General features: G+C 49.9%; 1 pseudogene; it reads right to left on the bottom strand.

The window, feature by feature from the left end:
- Nucleotides 1–6,555: 6,555 nt before the first annotated feature.
- On the bottom strand, nt 6,556–7,089 carry LOC132024103 (large ribosomal subunit protein uL6-like; annotated as a pseudogene).
- Nucleotides 7,090–12,954: the final 5,865 nt, after the last annotated feature.

Raw genomic sequence — 12,954 nt, forward strand, 5'->3', positions numbered from 1 at the left:
CTGGGGTTCAAAAGGTGACAAGTTGAACAAACAAGGGAAAGGTTGCCAAGGCCAGCAGGTGTGGGGGTGCCGGCATTGTCTCCGAATGAAGGCTCTTGCATGTCCTTGGACCTCACAGGTGCCTGGAGGAGGTGTGGAGAGAGATAAGCCTGGAGAAGTGAAGAGGAACCAGATTCATACCAGGAGTGGGTAAAACAGAGAACAAAATTAGCCCGTGGCCTAGCAGGTCCATGACGGGGATCAAACCAGACTCCCATGTCTGAGACTATTTTAGGCAAGTTGGAAAAGAAATGGAACTTCCTGGGTGCCTCCAGCTACACAACTGATTGGCAGCCAGAACGAACTTTTGTTGTTGGAAGAATCCATCTGTTTCTCTGCCCGGTCGCGAGTTTTCCTTCTGGATCCCTCTGATATCCCTAGATTTACCAATCTACCCTTCCCACTGCTAGGATAATTCCAGATAAAGATGATCTCTTATGAATTTGGGAGTTGGAACCCTTGGGAACGTTCAGTTATAAAATCAGAACGGTTTTGATTATTGAAGGGAAAGGTCACACTAAAACAACCAGAAACAAAGTAACAAACAAAAAGCTGCATCAGCTTCATTTGTTTGCAACAGAGCAACACAAGCATTTAGGTTTCTTCCTAAGGCCACCAGAGGGAAATTCTCTAAAGTTTATAGTGAGGGAGAGGTTGTACTTAGAAAATGACAACAGGGTGCCCATAATTTCTAATCTCACATAGAAACCAGGTCACCAGCACTTACTTGCTTTGCTGAACATGCCATGTTCATCAGACTATTCTCAGGAAGGTAAAAATGTTCCTAAGCATGACCTAATTTGCCCAGACCTTGTCAACCTGCAGGTAGTCTGGGGATTGCCCTGAACACCAATAACTTAGTTTCTTTAGTCTGTGCCTAACACAGATAGAATATCGGTCCCCAACAGAGGTCTGCACCCTGATCCCCAGTTCCTATGACTATGTCAGAGTACACGGCAAGGGGTAATCAAGGTTGAGGATGGAATTAAGATCGCTGATTGGCTGACCTGAACATAAGGGGACAGTCCACATAGGCCCAGTGTAATCACAACGGTCTTGATAGGAGGGAGATGGGAGTCAGAGCGGAAGGGCATGTAACAATGGCATCAGAGGCCTGAAGAGTGTGGCCGCAAGCCAAGGGATGTGGGTGGCTTCTAGGAAATGGGAAAAGGCAAGGAAAAAAGGATTCTTCCCCACGCTCTTGAGAAAGGAGCACAGCTCTGCTGATACCTTGATTTTAATCCCATGAGACACTCTGACGTCCAGATCTGTGCGATAATGAATCTCTGTGTGTGTTTTTTTAAAGATTTTATTTATTTATTTGACAGACAGAGATCACACGTAGGCAGAGAGGCAGGCAGAGAGACAGAGGGAAGCAGGCTCCCTGCTGAGCAGAGAGCCCGATGTGGGACTCGATCCCAGGACCCTGAGATCATGACCCAAACCAAAGGTAGATGCTTAACCCACTGAGCCACCCACGCGCCCCACGTGTTATTTTAAGCTGCTCCTTTTCCAGTGATGGTTGCAGCAGAAATGGGAAACAAATACAATGCCCTTCCTTGCTGACAGAGGAGCGAGCCCTTTCTACCCACTGCAGGTCTGCTGCTTCTTCTGGACAGACATCCCTGGGCTGACTCACATAGCTCCCGAACACACCTCCCGCATTCTTCCGTTCCAGCTTCTGCGGTGAGGTGTGATGCCCACGTCGCCCTTGGCCATGCTTTGTCACCATGGCAGGGATCCCGTGGGAGCACCCAGGCCCATCCTCAGGGGATCACCTTACAGGCGACCCAGAGCAGCACTTGCTGGGGTTTCCAAAGTGACACTGTCCCTGCCGCCATCACTTCAAGCCCCACCATTGTCTATGAAGGAACTGGAAGAAGATTGCTTCTCCCACTCCATGCTTCGCTCGGGCCTCTGGTCTCAAGGGGCTGCTCCGTGTCTTCCCGGGCAACACAGGCAGCTGGGATCCCATGTCCTCCAGGACAGGAGAGGGATCTGCCCGTCTCAGCTCTCCCAGAGGCTCTTGCTGTGACCGCCCTGCTCCTTCAGCCTGATAGTGTCACGTCCACCAACTCCCTTTCCCCCTAAGCGCATTCTCACCAGACATGCCAGATGCGTTTTCATCCCTGCTAAGCCACAAGGAAGCCCTTCCACAGCCACAAAAGAGTTTTACAGTTTGACTTGCCCCACGCTGCTCCCCAACCCATGTTTCTAGACTCTTCGTTTTCTCCGCAGTGAACTCGGCCATTGTGGAGGTTGTAGAACCTTGACTAGCCAGTAGGAAAGAGCCACTGAAATGCTTTCCTCTGGAGAAGGGGGATCCCATCACCCCACTTCTCATCTGCGGCTGGGTGTGCTGAACAGTGAGCTCAGCACCTGCTCCTCCCCCCCAACCATGTGCCCTCAAAGACTTCTTTACAAAGAAGCCTCTTTTGGGGAGAGGTGAGGATGTGGCAGGAACTCAATGCCATCCCCCTCCCCCATCCCATTAAACCTCTCCCCACTAACCTTACTTGCAAAGCTGTTCAATCCTTCTTCCTGATGGGCCTCAGGAGCCGGCCAGGGTGACCCCAGACCCCAATCCAGTCCCAGACGCTGACGGGCCCCCCGTGGCTGTCTTGGCTGATAGAGCGGTCTGGGGGGGAAGAGGAGGGGTCTCCTGCAAGCTGGGCCCACCAATCAGCCCCCATCTCTGCAGCTGAGTCTCTTGTGGAGCTCTTTTGCATAATCTGGTTCAATATTTACTGAGCCAACCTCATTTTCTGGGCTGTCTCCATGGCCGACGACAGCTGCGAAGGCTGCAATTATGGCATTACTGGCGCGCAGGGAAGCCACCGAGAGAGCACGCCGCGCGGAGGCTTCCAAACACATGCAGCCCTCGGGGAGCCCCCGCCGTGAGCGACCCCATCCCCGCAGCTGGAACTCTGCCTGGACCCCAGCTGCAAGCCAGCCTGCTCCCAGACGCAGCTGACAATAACAGCAACGGCAGCAGTAACAGTAAGCCTCCTAGCCGGCTTCTGCTGGGACAGTAAGCCTCCTAGCCGGCTTCTGCTGGGTGCTTCCGGGTGGGCACTGAAGGGGGCATGTTGCTTCTCCAGGGCCACTCCTCTGGGAGCAAGGGAACGCAGGGAAGGATCTGAGAGCAGACAGGCAAATGCGGGTTCCCGCATCCTCTGACTCTGTCGCTGGAATGCAGGCTCATTTAAAGCAGGGGCCAATTACGGTTACTCCCCAGCACCTAAAAATGTCTGAACATGGGAGCCTTTCAGATAAATAGGCTGATTCCTGCTTCTTGAGGGATGGAACACATTTGAGGCTTAGTTTAGACAGCCATTAAATGTGTAAAAACAGCTATCCCCAGGGCACCTGGGTGGCTCGGTTAAGCCTCTTACTCTCGATTTCGGTTCAGGTCATGGTTTCAGGGTCATGGAATTGAGCACTCCCTGGGCGTGGAGCCTGCTTCAATTTCTCTCTCCCTCTCCCTCTGCCCCTCCCCCCACCTCTCCCTCCGTCTTAAACCAAGGAGGGGGAGGGGGAGGGGGGAGGGGGAGGAAAGGGGGGAAAGGGGGAAGGGAGGGGGAAGAGGAAGAGGAGAAGGAGGAAGAAATAGCCATCAGTTTGGTGATGATTACATGAGAACATTTAAGTACACATGCCTAAAATTCTAGGTAACACACCATTAAGGACTGTAGACTTCATGAACTCATCCCTTTTCTAGCTGTACTGACCATGGGAATCGACCCAGACAGGTAATAGCTTCCTAGGGATGGCTTGCGTCCCCTGATATAATAAAGTGGTTTTTAAAGGCAATAACACTAACCATCTTTCAGCATGTCTTGCCCATTACAATGCACCTTTCGATTAACGATCTCATTTGATTCTCTCTAAACTTCCATGTCCATTACTGGAGAGCTAATATTCATTGACAGTGTGTCCATGCCAGACACAACTCTAGATGCCTTGTCTTCAAAGATGATTCCCCTCATCTTCACAAGAGCCTTAAAAAGTAGGTATAGATGAGGGAGCTGAGGGCTAGGAGGTTAAGCAACATGTGACAGTGGTCGTACAGCAAACAGCAGAGTCCCAAGTTGTCACCTCGGTGAGCCCTCTTTAACCATGAAGCGAGATGCTGTTCTCATTGGTTCCGTGAGAAAACTGGACAGGGAATCATACAAAGGTCTCCCAAGTAAGTGGTAATTGGCAGAGGTGGGAGTGGAAGGCAATAATTCAGATCTTCTCCGATTCCGAGCCAGCAAAGCTCGGTCTCTCTCTGTCATTCCAGAGCAGAAAGGTCATGTGCTTTCAGTGGGCAGCTGCCCCTGGGGCTCAGGACCCAGAGCAGACACACGACACATGACAGGGGGCTATGTGGTCTGTGAGGTGGCTGGCTGCCTGGCGTGGGGGTAAGAACAGGGGTCCCCTGTTTCACTCTTTTTCACACCAAACCTGCAGGGCCAGGGAGCCCGGGTGGGGGGCAGGTCAGAGAGGAGGGGGGGGCAGCGAGCTGGGAACTGCTGGGCGGCAGAGCCAAGCTAGAGGAAGCTCCGGGTGCCCCGAGACGGCACCCGCCTCCAGACACACAGGAGAGCACCAAGAAATGTCTGATGGGTGAAATCAAAACAAGCACATGACTGAGCGGAGGTGGGAGTTTTCTCCACACGCCAGCAGAGAGGAGACGCAGGGAGAACAGTGAGCCAGTCAGTAGGTCACATTCTGGCGCTGCCCACACACACCTGGGGCGGTGAGCGGCCCCTGAGGGATTTATCTCCACAGAGCCTTTGTGGGAACAGCAGGCAGTGAGGTGGACAGGTCAAAAGTTTACACCGGAGAGTCCAAATCTGTGGGACACTACATGCAACATAGTATCTTGGTTTGATTTCCAAACAGTAAAAGGATATTAGTGGAAAGCCACATAAAGCCTGTGGTTTAGTTAATGGTAATATACCAGTGTTAATTTCTCAATGGTGACAAGCGTAGAACGTCTGTGCAAGATGTTCCCATGAGGGGACCCTGGGTGAGGGTGTGCAGGAGATCTCTGTATTACCTATTCCTGAAAATTTTAAATTCCAAAAGAATTTTATGAAACTGGGACGCCTGGGTGGCTCAGTCCATTAAGCATCTGCCTTCGGCTCAGGTCATGATCTCAGAGTCCTGGGATCGAGTTCTGCATCCAGCAACTTGATCAGCAGGGAGCCGCTTCTCCCTCTCCCTCTGCCACTTCCCCTGCTTGTGTGCTTGCTCTCTCTCTCTCTGACAAATAAATAAAATTTTTTTAAAGTTACATATATATATTTTTTAAATATTTTATTTATTTATTTGACAGACAGAGTTCACAAGTAGGCAGAGAGGCAGGCAGAGAGAGAGAGGAGAAAGCAGGCTCCCCAAGGAGCCTGATGCAGGGCTCAATTCCAGGACCCTGAGATCATGACCTGAGCCGAAGGCAGAGGCTTTAACCCACTGAGCCACCCAGGCGCCCCTGACAAATAAATAAAATCTTTTTTAAAAAGTTTAAAAAATAATTATATTAAACTATTTTTTTTTTTTTTTTTTTTTTTTTTTTTTACATCTCCGGACGGAATCTCAATTCTGTCCCATGCCATGCAATCTTGACTGAGTCATTGAAGCACTCTGTGCCTCAGTTTCTTCATTGGTGCACACAAGCCTGGGGATGATAACAGTCCCTGCCTTCGAGGATCCATGACACCGAGCCTTATCCGGCCCTAGAAATGAGTGTTAACTATTATTATTATCAGTAAGGTCTGCTTTCAAGTGTAACTGCATTCCTGGGTTGTGGTTGACATGGGGATGGCTCCCTGTGCCCCCTGCGTGGAAGGACTTGCTGCCTAGCTTCAGTGAGTAGTCGTTCCCAAGGTCATGTCCTCCCCGAGGCAGAGGGATGGGAGGAGAGGTGGTGTAAAGGCTCCATCACTTAGGCCAGACTGGGGGACAGCTCTGCCCAGCGAGCCTTGCTCCAGGCCTCCCAGGGGACAAGCCGAGGTTTTGTCAGGCCTGCATGGCAGGGGACATCCCTAGCCCGGTCCCTCACAGTCATTGATCCCTGATCTACCTCTTGCCCCCACCTCCATCCAAACCCCATTTCATTGTTTTCTTGCCAAGAGCCTTACCTGCTGCAGCTGGTGCCGGGAGTGGTCCAAGAAAGCAGGTGGTTAGAATGGGGGCTTGGGAGCTGTACTATCCCCCCTCAGCTGGCAGGGAGGACCCACCACTGGGTTGGGGGGAGAAGCGCAGGCACGCCCTAGGGAAAGGTGCTTTTCAATTGTTAGAACATGTAGCGGTGTTGAGGCACCTAGATGGCACAGTCAGTTAAGCATCTGACTTGGTTTCGGCTCAGGTCATGATCTCAGGGTCCTGGGATCGAGCCCCACATCGGGCTCTCTGCTCAGTGGGCAGCCTGCTTCCTCCCTCTCCCTGCCAGCTTCTCTGACTACTTGTGATCTCTCTCTCTCTCTTTCTCTGTCAAATAAATAAACAAAATCTTTAAAAATTTTTTCTTTAAAAAAACCCAGAAATAGAGATACCATCCCAAACTTTTCTGATATCCTTGTTTCTAACTGCTATGTCTTGCTGAATCAAAGCAGCTGATTCTGATATAAGTTCAATGTAATTTCCTTCCAGAACTAACTCATCTTTCTGGGCTTGAGAGGCTGAACAAGCAACACCTGGCCTCATCTGAGCCCTGTGGACATATTTCAACAGGAGAACCATTTTCCTGAATAACAGCGTTGATGGAGAAGTGAGCATTCCCAGACCTCATCTGGTAAGGGAAGCCCAGTAGAACACGCCTTTGATCATGTCCGGTACGTGACTGCAGATAGCGTGAACAGTAGCCAGTTCTTTTCTTTTTCCCACCGTTTGTCAGCTAGGAGCCTCTTCCTTTTCTTTCCAAGGAGACTTTTTTCCGATGACTTCTACATTGATAGGACTGAAGCCCTTTTTCAGGAGGCTTCCCAGGAACGTGCATCCCTTCAGAGTGATGTTGACATTTTCTGGAATGTAGACAGTCTGATTGCTGAGAATGGTCTTCATTCTTGCAGGAGATTTGGCAAAGAGAGCTGTTTATATTCCTCTTATCAGTTTATTTTTTTTCCCAGCATCCAAAATCTTTTTAATAACAAAGCAGGATCTGAGCTTAGTTTTTGTAGCCACAGTGGGCCATTTGGTCTCTGGTGCACTTGGACTTCTGGTCCTTGGAGCACTCACAGGGGCTGGTGGGGTTGTGTAGGGTTCACAGGGCCTTGCTGAAATGCCTGTACACCTCTGGGCCCTTTCGAGGATCAGAGAACAGGAGCGTGGCACAGCCCTTGTGGGAGTCCGGGGCGAACTGGTTGAAGGTGGCAATCTTGTTCCTGGCCTTGATGTGGCTCATGTGTGTGGCATATACACCTTTAGTGTGGGGACCTCTGGGACGCGCACATCCCCCACTGCAGATCCTACAAGCACAGTTGTTTTGTCTTCCTGGCAGCAAGCTTCATCTTCTTGGGCATCTAGGAAAGGAACAGAGGCCATCAGTTAGTGCAACTCATGAACAACCTTTTCAGCACAAACCAGTTGAAGGTAGAGCTGGTTTGTTCTGCTAGAGATGTGTGCAGATTTACCAACAGCCTCAGTAGATGTCCTGGCTCTTGGGCTCTTGGGCCAAACCTTTTGGTCCCCATTGTGGTAGATGTCCTCTCCCAGGATGGTGCCTCCTGCTCAACCAGATCCGTAAAGCCCTTCTATTATCTCTATAGTTTTATGTTTCTCATTTAGGTCTTTAGTCAACCAAAGAGAACTGAAGACACACACATGATTAGGAACCTTTATTTCTGTCTGGAGAGAAGCCAGCTTCCCAACACCCATCCTTTGTCCGTCCGTTCTTGATGTCACTTTTTTCCTACAACAAGCTCTAGTGGATTGTTAAATCTGTTTCACAATGTCATGTTTTCTGCCATTTTCTGCTTTGTCGCCTGCCTGCTTCCTTGGCTCTGGCTTTGTAATATGTCTTAATAGCTGGCGAGGGAGGTGAGTGAGTGATAATTATTATCACTGCAGATGAGGACACTCAAGCTCAGACAATCTAAGTGACTTGACCAAGGATCACATGACTAGTAAGTGCCCAAACCAGGATTTGAACCCACATCTGCTTTATTTATTTATTTATTTTAAAAGATTTTATTTATTTATTTGACAGAGAGAGATCACAAGTAGACAGAGAGGCAGGGGGTGGGGGGTGGGAAGCAGGCTCCCTGCTGATCAGAGAGCCCGATGCGGGGCTCCATCCCAGGACCCTGAGATCATGACCTGAGCCAAAGGCAGAGGCTTAACCCACTGAGCCATCCAGGTGCCCCATCACATCTGCATTATTTAAAAGACTGGGCTTTTTCCACTCCTCCAGGCTGTCCTCAGAGTGGTTTTTTTACCCTGGGTAGGAGAAGAGGTTGGGTGAGTATTTTGATTACATTGGCTTCATGCTTCTGGCCTCAAAGGAGGTCACGTTTCTTCCCAGAAGGAACGAACATTTCTTTTTGGCTCCTGGAACCAAAGGATAAGAAGGCTTATCCTTGGGAGCACCCAGTAGGGTAGAGAGAAGCAGCCTAGAGCTCGGGGCCCAGAGAAACAGCCCTTCAGAGAGTGGGCTTCATGCTTCCTCTCCTGTGGCTGCAAGCAAGGGCTGAGAAACCACAGAATTATCTTTATCTTTTTGAAAATAGATCTGACCATATCTATCTCCCCTGCTGAAAACAAAATAAAGAAACTACACACCCGCCTACCACCACCCACCGAGAAAAAACAAAACCCGCCATGGCTCCTCAATGAAGCAATAGGCTGCAGACTTTTTTTTTTTTTTAAAGATTTTATTTATATATTTGACAGACAGAGATCACAAGTAGGCAGAGGCAGGCGGTGGTGTGGGGGAGGGGGGAAGCAGGCTACCTGCAGAGCAGAGAGCCCAATACAGGGCTCCATCCCAGGACCCTGGGATCATGACCTGAGCCAAAGGCAGAGGCTTTAACCCACTGAGTCACCCAGGAGCCCCAGCTATAGACTCTTTAGTGTTTGTGTTTCTTTTTAGTCAATAAATCTTTTTTTTCCCTAATAGAATTGCATGCAGGAGCCCCAAATGTAAAACAATAAAGTGTGGCTTTATTAAGTGTAGATTTTCTTTTTTTTTCTTCTCTTTTTTCTTTCCTTTATTTTCTTTTCTCTTCTTTCTTTCTTTCTGTGCAAAAAGTTGGTTTTATTAAAGCATGCGTGGGCAGAAAGAGCTGCCTAAAAGTGTAGCTTTTTTTTTTTTTTTTAAAGATTTCATTTATTTATTTGACAGACAGAGATAGGCAGGCAGATAAGTAGGCAGAGAGGCAGTCAGAGAGAGAGGAGGGAAGCAGGTTTCCTGCTGAGCAGAGAGCCTGATGCGGGGCTCGATCCCAGGACTCTGAGATCATGACCTGAGCCAAAGGCAGAGGCTTAACCCACTGAGCCACTCAGGCACCCAAAGTGTAGCTTTTTCAAGCCTAAAGTGTGGATCTGCTTAGCTCGCTCCTGGGCCTGGCACCCAGTAGGTGCTCAGTAAATATGTGTGGATTTGACAAGTAGGCTTGAGGACCTGTCCAGGGAACCCATTTGGCATCCACCGTCCTTGAAGTCAAGCATGAACCTCCACGACGGCACGTAAATGCCTAACTTTGGCCTTGCCGTGAATTAACCTCCCATCTCCTAGACCGACACAGGAGCCATGCTAATCGGCTCACCATGCCCAAACGTGCCCGGTCCTTTCTTGTACCTGTGTCTTTGCAAAAGCAGTTTTCTCAGCCTGGAGTGTCTTTTCCTCCCATGTCTCCTGCTTTGTGAACCACCAAATCTTCGTAACCCAGCTCACACATCCCCTGCTCCACGAAGCCTTCCTTGGTTTCTTGCCAGCTACCTGGAAGCCCCATCTTTGTGCTGATTGTGCACCTGCTGTCATACTTGTCATGGCTGTCAGAACTCTGTCCCACAACTCCTCAGGGCAGGGTTCGGGCCCTTTGTCCCCATCTGCAGTCTAGCATTCAGTCTCTTGGTGCTCAACAAATGCATGTGAATCAATGAAGGAAGGAGTGAATCAATCCATGAATATGGAGACACCAGTCAACCCACTAGAGGTCTGCCATGGGAAGATCCAGCCCAGGACAGCCCTCGCAGAAGGACCAGCGGGGGTCAACACCCAGCAATGTGTGGCAAGCCCCAAGAAGGTGGCTGTAGCTATGTCACAGGCCGGGAAGGGTAGGAATCTATGAGGCTAGGTTCCTATCAACTACAGCTGTGAAGTGGCAGCCAATCAAGGGTAGGTTCTTGCAGGGGTAGGGGCCTCTTCCTGCCTGAAGGCTCCTCTCTTCCAGCACCCACACGCCCCTCTCTGTTCATCCCAGACCTGGGCCATAGAGCAATCACTTCTACCTTCATAGCCTCTGGATCACCCTGGGGAAAGAGCCCCTTCCTCATTCTAAGTCCCGAGTTTCCTTGGGCATCTCGTAGTTGGCTGTTATTAATCATTCTCTCTGCTGGTCCATGGGAGGCCTTGTGCTGGGCTTTGTCTTAGAGGCTCAATGAATATCAACAATGCAACAGATCTGTGGGAACACAGAAAGGTCACCAAAACCATCAATAAGCTCTGGCCAGCCCTATAGCAGGGACAGAATCATGAGGAACTCCACTCCAAGGAAACACAACAGTAAACGGCGACACTGTGGTCTCTGTATACATGGGTATGCTTTCAGTAAGCTCTAGCCTGATGTCCGACACTAGCTGCTGTGGTACGTGGTAATGTCTGGCTCATCAGACTGTTGAAGAGCAAGTATAAAGATTCCCATTTTTTAGATGAGGAAACTAAGGCTTACAGAAGAAAGATGACTTGCCCAAAGTTTCACAGTTCAGTGAATATCAGAACTGCTATCAGAACCCACATCCCTCTGCTGCGGGAACCTTGAAAATAAGACCATTCCCTGGTTGGTTGGTTGTTTGGTTGTTTTTTTTCTTGGGGGAGAGAAGCATCAGAGAAGCCTTCATGGGTGTGATCCTTAACTGAGCCGTTATGAAACTCCTTAACATTGGTTCATTTATTCAACCACAATGTATTGAGCACCTATTGGATGTCAGGCACTAAGAGTACTTAGAATAAGATACAGACCTTCTCTGAAGGAGCACAGGGTCTAGTGATGGGAAAAAAAAAAAAAAATCAGACAAAGGCAAAGCTTGTATCAGTGGCAAGTGTGACAGGACAGTCCCCAGGAGGCTCTCCATTCCCATGGGGGATCATGGGAAGCTCCTACGGCAGTCTGAGGGCATCATGGGAAACTCTTTGTCCAGGGTGGAGGGTGTGGGAGACTCTCCAGCCAGTGTGGGCATCATGAGAAATTCCTGGGCTAGTGCAGGAGATCTGGTGAGGCTTGTGGGGGAGGGGATATCTGGGCTGAATCTAGAAGGCTGAATGGGCTGAATCTAGAAGGCTGAATGGGAAAGCAAGGGAAGAAGTGCAAGGAAGACCCTAGAGCAGTATGAGCTAAGGTCTGGAGGCCAGGCCTCTTCTGTAGGCCCCGAGAACAGGTGGACAGACAGCTATCAGTGTATGTGTATATGGTCCAAGCCCACAGTGGATAATTTATGAGGCCTCAGTCAATTCCTGGGGTTTGTGCAAGCCCAACGTTGCTCAGAATTGCATTGTATAACTTGAGATGATTAGTTTTGTGAAGTTGTAAAGAAAGGGACACCAAGGGGCACCTGGGTGGCTCAGTGGGTTGAGCCTCTGCCTTCGGCTCAGGTCATGATCTCAGGGTCCTGGGATCGAGCCCCGCATCAGGCTCTCTGCTCAGCGGGGAGTCTGCTTCCCCCTTTCTCTCTGCCTGCCTCTCTGCCTACTTGTGATCTCTCTCTCTGTCAAATAAATAAATAAAATATTAAAAAAAAAAAAAAAGAAAGAAAGAAAAGAAAGGGACACTAAAAGGTTGTAAAAGCATTCCAGGCCATAGGAAAAGAATGGCCCTTTGGAAATGTTGTCTGTTCACTTCTTTCAGGCACTTCTCTACCTCGACCTGGGGGCCGTAGGGGCATCTTCTTGGAGAAGCCACATGGTCATGTGAGGGTCATTCCACTTCCAGTTGGAAGGTGGCTCTTGGACCAGGTCAGGGACAGACACAAGGAGCAGGGAGTTTCGGATGATTCATAGCCCCTTGGAGGGGCCAGCTGTTTGTTTGGTTGGGTTCTGAAGGTGAACAGCCTGATTTTTCTTCTTTTTTAAAAAAGATTTTATTTATTTGACAAAGAGAGAGAGGGAGAGCTCGAGCAGGGGGAGCGTCAGGCAGAGGGAGAAGCATGTTCCCCACTGAGCAAGGACCTCAGCTATGTTCTAATGGGAACTTGGCAGATGGCTCCTTTGGAGACTGACTTCCTCATCTGCCCGGCAGCTCTCCATGGGGACTCAATGAATCAGTGCGATAAGGCTTGTGCCCACGGTCCTGCCAGTAGGTCTGGTTCCCTTCCCTCTGTTCCCCTGCATGGCGTGGGCACCAGAAGTCCAGAAGGGCTGGCTTTTCTAGCCTGGCATCTTCCCCTCCTCTCTCTGGATGGGTTCCCCACAGCTCGTTTCGACTTTTCCATGACCCAGAGGTGCCGGTTCCTCCTCACCTGCCTGGCAAGCCCCACTTCGCCCTCCGACCTGAAACACAGGATGGTTCTCCCTCACCACAAGGGGGCATGTGAGGGCAGAGTGGAGGGTGGTCACCTTTCCAGCCTGTTCTCTGTCAGGTCCTGGCATTCTCCCATCCCTTACCTGGGCTTTTCATTCTACTTTTCCTTTACGATGTCGGACCCTCCCGCCTCCCACCCCAGCCCCATAGCCAAGCCTTCAATGCACGATTTCTAACAGTTCCCTTGTTAGTG

Source organism: Mustela nigripes, chromosome 9, assembly GCF_022355385.1.
Source record: "Mustela nigripes isolate SB6536 chromosome 9, MUSNIG.SB6536, whole genome shotgun sequence".
In the NCBI taxonomy this organism is placed as follows: Eukaryota; Metazoa; Chordata; class Mammalia; order Carnivora; family Mustelidae; genus Mustela; species Mustela nigripes.